This window comes from Mesoplodon bidens (assembly GCF_964165515.1).
Source record: "Mesoplodon bidens genome assembly, chromosome: 2".
NCBI lineage: Eukaryota > Metazoa > Chordata > Mammalia > Artiodactyla > Ziphiidae > Mesoplodon > Mesoplodon bidens.
In genome coordinates, this window is record NC_138177.1 from 107,846,266 (window position 1) to 107,857,425 (window position 11,160).

Consider the following 11,160-nt stretch of genomic DNA (forward strand, 5'->3'; position numbering starts at 1 on the left):
TTTTTTTTTTTTTTTTTTTTTTTTAACATCGTTATTGGAGTATAATTGCTTTACAATGGTGTGTTAGTTTCTGCTTTATAACAAAGTGAATCAGTTATACATATACATATATCCCCATATCTCTTCCCTCTTGCGTCTCCCTCCCTCCCACCCTCCCTATCCCCCCCCTCTAGGTGGTCACAAAGCACCGAGCTGATCTCCCTGCCGCAAACCCTTCTTGATTGAGGAAAGAATTAGTTCACTACTTAGGTAAGGGAATCACCCCTGAAGGTCATTTCTCCTCAGTCACTCAGACTCTCCTCATCAGGGCTTACAGTGCCCTGTATGATATGGTCTCCCTCTTACTCCTCCAGTCCATCTTTCCCATCTTTTCCTACTCAAATGTCTAGTCTTACTTTCAATTTCTAAATGAGCCCTATGCTCTCTACCTTTTAGCAGATGTTATTTCCTGACATTCAGGCATGGTTAATGTAGGTGGTATATTGGTGGTGCTTAATTTTATGTGTCAATTTAGCTGCACCATGGTGCCCAGATTTGTGGTCCAACGTTATTCTGCATGTTTCTGTAAGGGTGTTTTTGGAAGAGATTAACATTTAAATCAGTAGACTTGGAGTAAAGCAATTTGCTCTCCATAATGTGGGTGGGCCTCATCCAATCAGTTGAAGGCCTTAACAGAACAAAAGACTGACACACCTCCCCCACCTCCCCTCCCCAACCTTACCACCCGCCGCCCCTGGGGCAAGAGGAAATTCTTCCAGCAGAGGGCCTTCAGACTTGAACTGCAGTATGGTCTCTTCCTGGGTCTACAGCCTGCAGGCCCACCCTGCAGATTTTGGACTTGCCAGCCTCCATAATCATGTAATTCAGTTTCTTAAAATGAATCTCTTTCTATATATATATATACATACACACACACACCTTATTGGTTCTGTTTCTCTGAAGAATTCTAATACAAGTAGATTAGCAAAAATGCCGATAAGTTGTCTATAAATTCCCAAAGTTATGTAAGAACTCATTTTATGACATTATACTGTATTATAATAATGAGATATGGACTTCACACAATAATGAATTTTTAAAGATAGGTTTGCCTATCCAAAAGCCAATAATAATCCACCTTCTCCTTTGACTACTTCTACTATGGAGGCTAAAAGCCAAAGTATCCAATTTCTCAGCTTCCCTTGCAACTAGTCAAAAGTGCCTGAGAAGAGCTTCCCTTCATGGAAAAAGATGAGGCAAAGTTATCCTGAGACTTCTGCATCTTTTTGTCCTCTTCATCCTTCTACTTTCTTCCTACCTGGAATGTATTATAGAAGTAAGGGCTGGAGGTGCAGCAGCCATCTTGCATTCAGGTAGCAACTGGCATCAGAGTGAAAGCCTACATAATAAGGATGGCAGAGCAGAAAGATAGAAGAGACAGACCCTGGAAGCAATTTGGAGCTACTGTAACCCCAGAATTTGTAATGCATGAGACAAATAAACCTCTATTTTTTAAGCCACCAGAATAGAGTTTTTTAAATTATTTACAGATGAATGAATTACTACCTGATATAGAAGATATGGTATACAGATCAAATTTTTCTTCTAGAAGATAAACTGACCTGATGAAAAGGCCTGGAGGTAGTGAGAGAGACCAATAAGAAGGCTCCTGCAGGAGCCCAGGAAGGAGATGGTGAGGTCCTGAAGGGTTTAGTATGAGAGAAAGGTAAATCATCACAAATATTTGTCACACTCATACATTTTTATCATCATTCTTATGATGAAAACAATTATATAACTACACAGTTACCAAATATTTTAAATCAAAAATTGTCTCCAGATAAAACAAGAAGTCTTCTGGGTCTCAGCTGGTTAAACCTAAGGATAAAACAAAATAAAACAAAAACCTCAACCACATTCATGAGACATGAGGATTTCATTTTATTGCCGCTCTGAGAATACATCTAATTACTCAGTCATGCCAATTAAATAGTAACTTCACCTGCTGACAAACAGCTGTATTGGGATAGACCAAAATAAATTATAGAAATAATTAGATTTTCTAATCAATATTAACTTCATCATATTATACAGCTGCTACTTTCTTTGACATTTAATACAGCATCTTTTTTCTTAGTAAAACTTGTCATTTGTAGCAAAATCTCATAGTAAAAAAGATGAATAATAATTTTGTTCTTTTGTCAATGAGAGTGGTTATCCTGAACTATTACTTTTAAAAATCTTTACCCATCTCATTAATTATCTGTTGAAAGTATAAACATCATATTTTAGTTGAAACCTTAGAGCTATAGCTTCTAATACCATAACCTCATTTTCTGTGTAAATTACTGAGACAACTTTTTTTTTTTTTGCCACACTGCACGGCTTGCGGGATCTTAGTTCCCTGACCAGGGATTGAACCCGCACCCTCAGCAGTGAAAGTGCCAAGTCCTAACCACTGGACTGCCAGGGAATTCCCCCAGGTGACTCATTATAACATCACTTTTATAATTATTATTTTTAATTTTTTTAAAATTTATTTTATTTATTTTTAAATAATTTATTTATTTTAAAATTTTATTTATTTTTTGGCTGCATCGGGTCTTAGTTGCGGCACGCGGGACCTTTCTTGAGGCATGCGGGACCTTTCGTTGTGGCACACAGGCTTCTTTCTAGTCGTGGCATGTGGGTTTTCTCTTCTCTAGTTGTGGCGCATGGGCTCCAGGATGCATGGGCTCTGTAGTTTGCGGCACGTGGGCTCTCTAGTTGAGGTACACGATCTCAGCAGTTGGGGCACGGAGGCTTAGTCACCCCACAGCATGTGGGATCTTAGTTCCCTGACCAGGGATCGAAGCCGCATCCCCTGCATTGTAAGGCAGATTCTTTACCACTGGACCACCAGGGAAGTCCCTATAATTATTCTTGAAGCATTCTGCTGACCAATATATGTGCAAAAGAGTACAAAACTCATGAAAACCATTCAGTTTTCTAAAGATTTTTCTCTCTCTGGAATGCCCTGGTAAAACACTAGTCTGCCTGCTCTACCCTGGGAACTGACCACTTTTGAAGGAAAATCTGTGCATGACACTTCGCTGGTGAAAGCCCTTCAGTGCCACTCAGTCTCACTCAGAGTAAAAGCCAAAATTGTCTCTCTGACCTTGGAGCCCTGCATGACCTGACCCTGCTCTTCCCTAACCTCATCTCCTACTACCCTGCCCTTCCCTCCATGCACTGCTTGCTGATCACCAGGGCCGCTACAGATTAGGTCTGCTGTACCTGAGGTTCCTTCTGCCTAGATAACTTTCCACCCAGTGTCCACCTGGCTACCTCCAGTCTTTATTCAAATGTCATCTCAGGTGAACTTATCTGACCTCCCATTTAAAACTGTAAATCCTGGCTCTCCTCATCCCCTTTCCCTGCCTTATTTTTCTCCTTAGCACTTACTACCGTTGAACTTAAAATGTTTCTCTCGTTCTGTTTATCATTTTTATCCCCTCCTAACATACGTTCCATGAGACCAAGGATTTTTATTGTTTTGTTCATGGCTGTATCCACAACACCTAAAGCAGAGTCTGGCATAAAGTAGCACTGAATAAATGAATTTCTGCAAATGGAATTTGGCCCTCAGAACACCACTGTTTTTTTGATGTTGTTTTGTTTTTAACCTTGGGTCTCTGGCCCATGTCTTTCACTTATTAATAGTTTCCTGAAGTGCCAAATATTGTTCCTAAAACTGCAGATATGGTTAGCCAGGCTTCTGAATCACCTGTGCTGAAGGCTTCAGCTAATCAATAATGTGGGACTCTATCTGACCTCTGGAAACCCAGTCCCAGGATACAGGACTCAAAGTTGCACTTGGCTCCTGGCTCCAAGACAATTAGATTTAATAGAGTAGTGGTATGCAAGCATTTTTAAGCCAGGGAGTGCATATGTTCACATGCATATGTACACACATGTACACACACACATACACACAAGCTTGGAATTACATCTATTTCCCTTTTGCCTGGCAAATAAATATTTATAATGAGGGCCTGGTTCTCAGTCTGAAATGATGCTGATAATGCTATCTCAGCCCCTGCCTTCCAAACCTGGGGAAATGGGACACTTGAATTGGTGCAACATCTCTGGAGGGCAATTTCACAATATCTATCAAAATGTTGTATGAGCATGTCTTTTGATGCCCGGATTCTGTTGTTAGGTATTTACACTTTGAACATGCAAACCTTCACCCACAAATATGAACAAGAATGTTCATGACAGCATTGTTTATAATATCACAAAACTGGAAACAACCAATTCCTCCATTATTGGCGTAATAGTTCAATAAATTATGGTATCTAGTCAAAGAATGCAGTTCATCTCTGTTACTTGAAAAAAAATGAATAGACTATTGAACGTGATCTGCTTGTGCAAATAAAACAAAAATACATTAATAGATGATTATCCCTGGGCACGATATGGATGTATCTTATATGAATTTGAATTATGCAAATTAGGTGTTAGACCATATCAAAATATTAATATAATCTTATGCTCAGAATTTTAAATAATTTTCATTTCCTCAAATAAAAATTTTGTTTGAAAAAGTACATAACTTCAAGACTGGCAGGCCTCTTGCTTATACAATTGCAACATGGCAGTGTCATCTGAGCTGTAAACAGTGCCATCATTTGGCCAAAATGCTGAGGTTGAAGGAGCTTGGGAAGTCAGAGGAACTGGATGACTGCCAGTGTGGTGTGACACCCCCATGCAGAGCCTTGTGTTCAGGAAATGGGAGTAGCTGTCTACAGCTGTCAACAAATTATCTTAAGAAGTCACATAGTCTTTCTCTTTATTTCATAATCAATTAAATGGAAAAGGGTTTTTCCATATTAATACATACAAATACTTTTGAGTTCCAAATAAAAGTACTCAAATAAAAGGAATGATCTATCACAGAGTATGTAGTTGTTTGAAAGCAAGCCATAACTAAATTCTCATTAACTTAAAGTGTAGCTCATATCATTTTACTCTGGAACAATTTTTTGAAAATTTGAAAGACTCAAGCAAGTTTAGTTATTTTAAATGTAGAAATTTGCGACCATTTAGTTTAGTGGGAAATTCTTAGGATCTCTATTGTAAAATCAAACTACTGACCTTGGGTTTGTGGGGAATTTTTTTTTAACATTAACTTCCACATAACAGAAAAGAAAGAAAGATATACCAATCCCTCATTTGCAAAATAGACAATCATGTCAGACTACAGCCAGAGTTTAACCTAACTGAAAAAGTAAAGATGATAGTCCAAAGACATATTAGGAGTGAGCATTTTGATGAGGATGCTACAAAATTAGCTTGAAAGGTCCAAACATTGGGTGGGAACAGATGAATGCAAAGAGTGGCAGGGGCTTCCTATGCAGCTTTTATACTGCATTTGGTTGCAAATGCCATAAAGTCATTAAACAGCGGAAGATTGCTAAACTGTTGTGGGTTTTGTGGTTTTAATAGAAAAACTACATTCAAGTTAACTTTCCTTTTTTTTTAACTTGAAAAAACCCATCCCAATAAAAGTATTCTAAGTAACTGATGGTGTACTGAATACCACCTCTATTAAGCTATATATGGGAACTGCTTATCTTACTGCCATTTAAAACACTCAAGAGTGAGCATGTTGTTAATACGCAGAAAATAATACCAGTGGTGATAACGTGGACTCTTGTGATGTCTGAACATGAGACACTGAGTAGAGATTACCCATTTTGGCTAAGATCAGTGGCAGGACAGTGGGTGGCAAATGCTTTATTTCACAAGTGTGGGGCAGTTCCTTTCATCTCGTTAATGCGAAAGAGCAAAATCCTAGGTAGGAAAGGTCAGAAAATAGTGAGAATGAGCAGGTATAATGGACAATTTTGTAGAGGAGAGAAAACACTAGGGTAAAAAAAAAAGGAAAAGCTAGCCTTAATGGAAAAACCCTCTTCGTAAACTTCACTAATTTGGTTTAATTACTGTGAAGGACAGTCAGAATAATGATATTTTAAAATACATTCTTTCATTCAATCAATCAATAACTCACACAAACCACAGTTATTGGATGTCTTCTCTATGCAAAAGATTAGTCACAAAGGTCCAAAGGAAAAATTTGGATGCTTCAGCCCTCAGTGAGCTCACCACCATTTATTTTCAAGTACCTGTAGTAGTAGAATCAACCATGGTAAAGCATTGCTTAGAAAAGGGTCTTGGTACATGAATTGGTTTTTACCACCTAAATTGGACTAAGACCTTAGGGACTGTCTGTATATCATTTTCCTATTTCAAAGGTAAATGTTGCCTCTGTTTCATAACGTTATAACCAAAATTACAATTTTCCTATTTTTAGCATTTATCTTGCTTCCAATGTTATTGTAAAAAACATTGCAATGGACATCTTCATGAATATAGTATCCCATATTTTAGGTTATTTCCTTACTCCAGTTCTCAGAAGTGGGATTACTGGCTCAAGAGGTTTTCACATCTAAATCATTCTGGAGTATTGCTGAATTGCTTTCTAAAAGGCTTGTACCAATTTATAATACTCTGAGCAATATGTGGCCATCATGAGAGACAGTAATGAGAGCAATTTTATATTCTCATCACATGGTCATACTTTATAATTAATATGGAGTTTTAATTTGATACACAAATAATATGAGATTACTTGAAAATAGGTAGTTATTTTACACAATAAGGTTTTTAGCATGTGATTTTCATGGAAACAGTAATGTTAAAATTCTCTCTTTAAGAAAGAAAGTGTCAAGAAACGGGTCACATGAATGTTTCATGTTCTCATTTTCCCCCAATAGTTCATTACTTGAAAACCATTAGTAGGGCTTTAAAGACAAACTTCATTTGCACTAAAATAAATATACTTAAAAAACATTTTTAGGAAATTATACTCTCATATATCATTCAATCTCCCCATGTTTTTTATTATAAAATGAGAACGTTGTTATTTTGGGAAAAATATTAGCTTCAAAACATTTAATAAAACAACACTAAATAGCATAGCATAATTTTTGAAGTGATACTTAATGGCAAACGATATCTTTTTGGAAAAAAATACTGATTTTAAAAGTCACAAGCTACTAGCGTGAACCCTTTAGAGTTATTTTGTTTTGTTTTGTTTTTAGCAGAGTAGTTTAGAAGTTTAAAAGAAAACTAGTGTCCACTGAACATTGAATTAAAAAGTGAGTTAATTTCTAGCACTCTTCTTCCTTGATTCTGTAAGGGAATAATGACACTTAATATTTTCTATTTATAGATTATTAATGTTTTAAGCCTATATTCTACTTTCTAACACTTGGAGAAGCTGCTGCCTTTTCTCAGTGAACAAGTAGATTTATTCTCAAATGGACAACAAGCTGCCAGTACTGGAGAATCAAAAATTTCAAATAAATCAACAAACAAATTGAAAAGTTCAATTCAGGATCACATATGCAAGTACATTTAGCAATGGGATATGAGCCAGGCACATTTCAGTTTAGGTAGCACATGAACTGACAAACACAGGTGTCCTTAGGCAGACAGCTGGCCAGAATATTTTAGAGTACAGCTGCCCCACAAAATCAGCCCACATGATAGCTGCAGGTGCACTGCTTGTTGAATCCATTTCCTGATCTTAAGGTCTATAAGGTGAGTTTGTGTATATTGAGTTTCTAATAGGAGGCATACTGCCTGGATTCTGGACCCAAATTGCTAGGGTCTAAATCCCAGTTCTACTATTTACTAGCTGTGTGATTTCAGGCTAGTTACTTAACCATTCTGTGCCTCAATTTCTCCATCCATAAAGTGGGGACAATAATAGTATCCAACTCATAGAGTTGTTGGGAAGATTTAATGAGTTAATATATGCAAAGCCTTAAAATAGTACCTGGCACATAGTAAGCACTATATGAGTGTTTACTGATACTATTAATATCATGATTATTGTTTACTACTACTTCTACCTGTATTCAAATAAAGCTTTATGCCTTTATTAAAGACTAAAAGAATAATGAATGCATCTACAAATATAATCTGTATTTCCCAGGGCACAGAAATTTGGGCTTAAAAATATAGTCTTGCAATAACAGTTACATAGTAGGCATGCATAGAAGTGGGACAATTTTAGAGTCAGTCATTCCTGGCTTTGAATTCTATCACCACCACTAACTTATGTGTAACACTGGGCAATTTATCTATTCAACCTCTCTAAGACTTTAAAAGGAGAATGATAATACTTGCCTGACAAGATAACGAAGAACTAGATAAGATAATGAATGTGAGGTGCCTGACAAATGGCCTCATGCAAGGACCTCAGGCCTACTTTCAAGAACTTACCTAGTTCTTGCAGCTCCATGCGGGGCGCTCCCTTTCCCTCTCTGGCTCTCTGCCACCTTCAGCAGGGTTTTACCCTTCTGCCCAGTGAAGCCAAACCAGCAAGAAGCAGGCCCAGGACAATCACCAAATGAAAACTTAGTGAGTAAAAATATCTTTGGTAATTTAGGAAGTATTATAATGCTTTATAAAAAAGGTTTAAAAGTCCATACTTCTTAGAAATGTAGACTAAAGTATGTATGGGTCAAAGTGATATATGGGATTTATTTTTAAAATACTTTAGTAAAGGGAGAAAAAAGGAAAGAAAAGTATACACAAAAAAATTGGCAAAATCATGATAATTGTTTAATCAGGATGATAGGTATATGAGGATCATAATATTATTGTCTCTAATTTTTAGTGTTTGAAAATCTTCATACATAAAAAACCATTTGAAAAATTAAAATACAAACCCCTCACATTTCTAGAAGTAATACATATGGCCCCTCGGCCACCAGTTAAATGAGGTTTGTCTAATATTCTAGACAATTCATCTCATTTCCAAAAAAGTCCCAGTCAGAGCTGGTCATACATTGCAGTGAATCCTCTATTCTTCCTAGTCCAGCAGAATATGTCATATGACATATTTCAAATATTCTATAATTTCCAATCAAGTATTTGTCAAACCTTGCTTAAGTTAGGAAATTGTCATCTTGCAATATCACCATACAGACACTTTTATAACAGACATTTATATATCAGTGTTTCCAGGCTACAGGTAAATCTAAGGAAGCTCCATAACATTACGCCAAGAGGAAGAAGCCAGATGTAAAAGACAACATATCATATGATTCCATTTACATGAAAAGTCCAGAAAAGGCAAATCTATAGAGACAGAAAGTAGATGAGTGATTCTTGGGGCTGGAAGTGGAATGGGCATTAACTGTACATGGGCATGAGTGATTGTATTGGGATGATGGAAATGTGCTAAAACTGGGTTATGGGGACGGTTGCACAACTTGGTAAAATTAATAAAAATCACTGACTTCTAAACAGGTAAATTCTATGGTATGTAATTATACCTCAATAAATTTAAAAAAATATATATCTAGTTGGGTCACAAACTTTAAAAAATCATTTATTAGGTATGTAAAGCATTTTATACTTGGGAAGAACTATAACCTATCAAGTTGTGATTTCACAGTAGTGACATAAACTTAAAATTCTATTTTAAAAGCTTAAAAAAGATAAGTTCGCTTAAATAATTGATTTAAATAATTTTATTTAATTCATGTAGTTAAGTTAAATAAAAATGATGATATTAACAAGCTGGAAGTTTTGGTAAATGATAGTCTGGGTTATTGATTCCTAGGTGACACAACCCCACCTCTGTGTGTGTGTTTCAATCTCAGGATCAGATACAAAGATTAAGTGGGATTATGTTGATGAATATGCTTTATAAATTGCCAATGCTGTACTAACAACAAAAAGAGGAATGGCCTACCAAAGCTGCTTCTATTTTAATCTAAAAGAAATCTTAACTAGGTTATGACAGACATTCTTCGGGGGGGGGGGGGCGGGCAGGAGTAATTAACCAGTTGCCCAGCTTCCCTCCTCTGGGGTTTCAATTTCTCTGATGGTTTCTTCCTTCCACAAACATTATTGAATGCCTACCATAAACCATTAGGTGGTAGGTCCTTATCTTGATTCTCAAGAGGTGCCCAGTTCCCTTCCTCCTCCTCTCCCTCTTCTCCCAAGCCAAGGTGCTCTACTATGAAAACTTCCTGCTGGATTGGGGTGCAGCATCCCCAAGCTCTTTCGTAGTTGCACTTGGCACAGCTGAAATAAATTGGCATTTTGAAACTTTACGAGATATTGAGGGAGAAAATCCCCCACAGAAGTACAAAAGTACAGTCAAGTTTTTAAATTACAGCACGGAAGACAAAAAAACAAAACAAAACAAAAAAAAGCTCTCCCATCCCCATCTGGATTTCAGTTCCTAGACTTCTGCCTCTTGTTCTTTCTAAGGAAGCGAGTCTTTCCCACCTTTCAAGAAAACAATGGGGGCTCAGTGGCATTTAAGTCCCATGCCCAAAAGAATAAAGCAGCCACTATATCCTAAGTTCTCATCCCTAAAGAAACCCTTTTTCCTCCGATTCCTACAGGGCCAAGGGTGGTTTGTTTTCAGCCAAGTAGTGATAGTGTTGCTGTTATTTTTAGTACTATTCTGACATTAGTTTGGCTAATTAATAAGTCTAGGGAGCTTTTGCAGCATCTAACCATTTTTGCTAAGTTCTCTACATTTCAGCTGTGCCAAATTTGCAAAGACCATGAAACAGCAGTCAGGTTAGGGCCCACATCTCCCTGCCTCACGGTGTAGTGCTCTTACATGGTTTTGTTTCATCTCCTGCCAATTCTAAAAGGGTTTGCAAGGCAGATACTATTACCCCTTGCACCAAGGCGCAAAGGGACGTGCCTAAGAAGACACAGCTTGCTAGCTGATGACAGAGCCTGAATTTACACCTGTTCGGGCTGACCCAAGTGAATTTCTCTTTATTCCAAGTACCTTGGTGGAGTCACCCCTCTGGGCAAGTAAGAACTGCGCTCAAACTCGAGTAGCTGACTCCGGGCGGGGGGAAGGGTGGTTAGCCATCGGGGATGCGGGCTTTGCCCTCTCCACGATGCCCGGGTTATCTCTGTGTTTTAACTCAGTCAAGTTGAGGGTACCTCTGGTGTAGCTCGTTTGCAGGGTGCCCTTGTGAATTTTCCTAGGTAGTTTCCTCGATTGGCTCAGGCACCATAGCGAATGACCGAAACTGAATAGGAAAATAAGAAAACGCAAAGCACGTGGCGTACAGGAGCTCACCT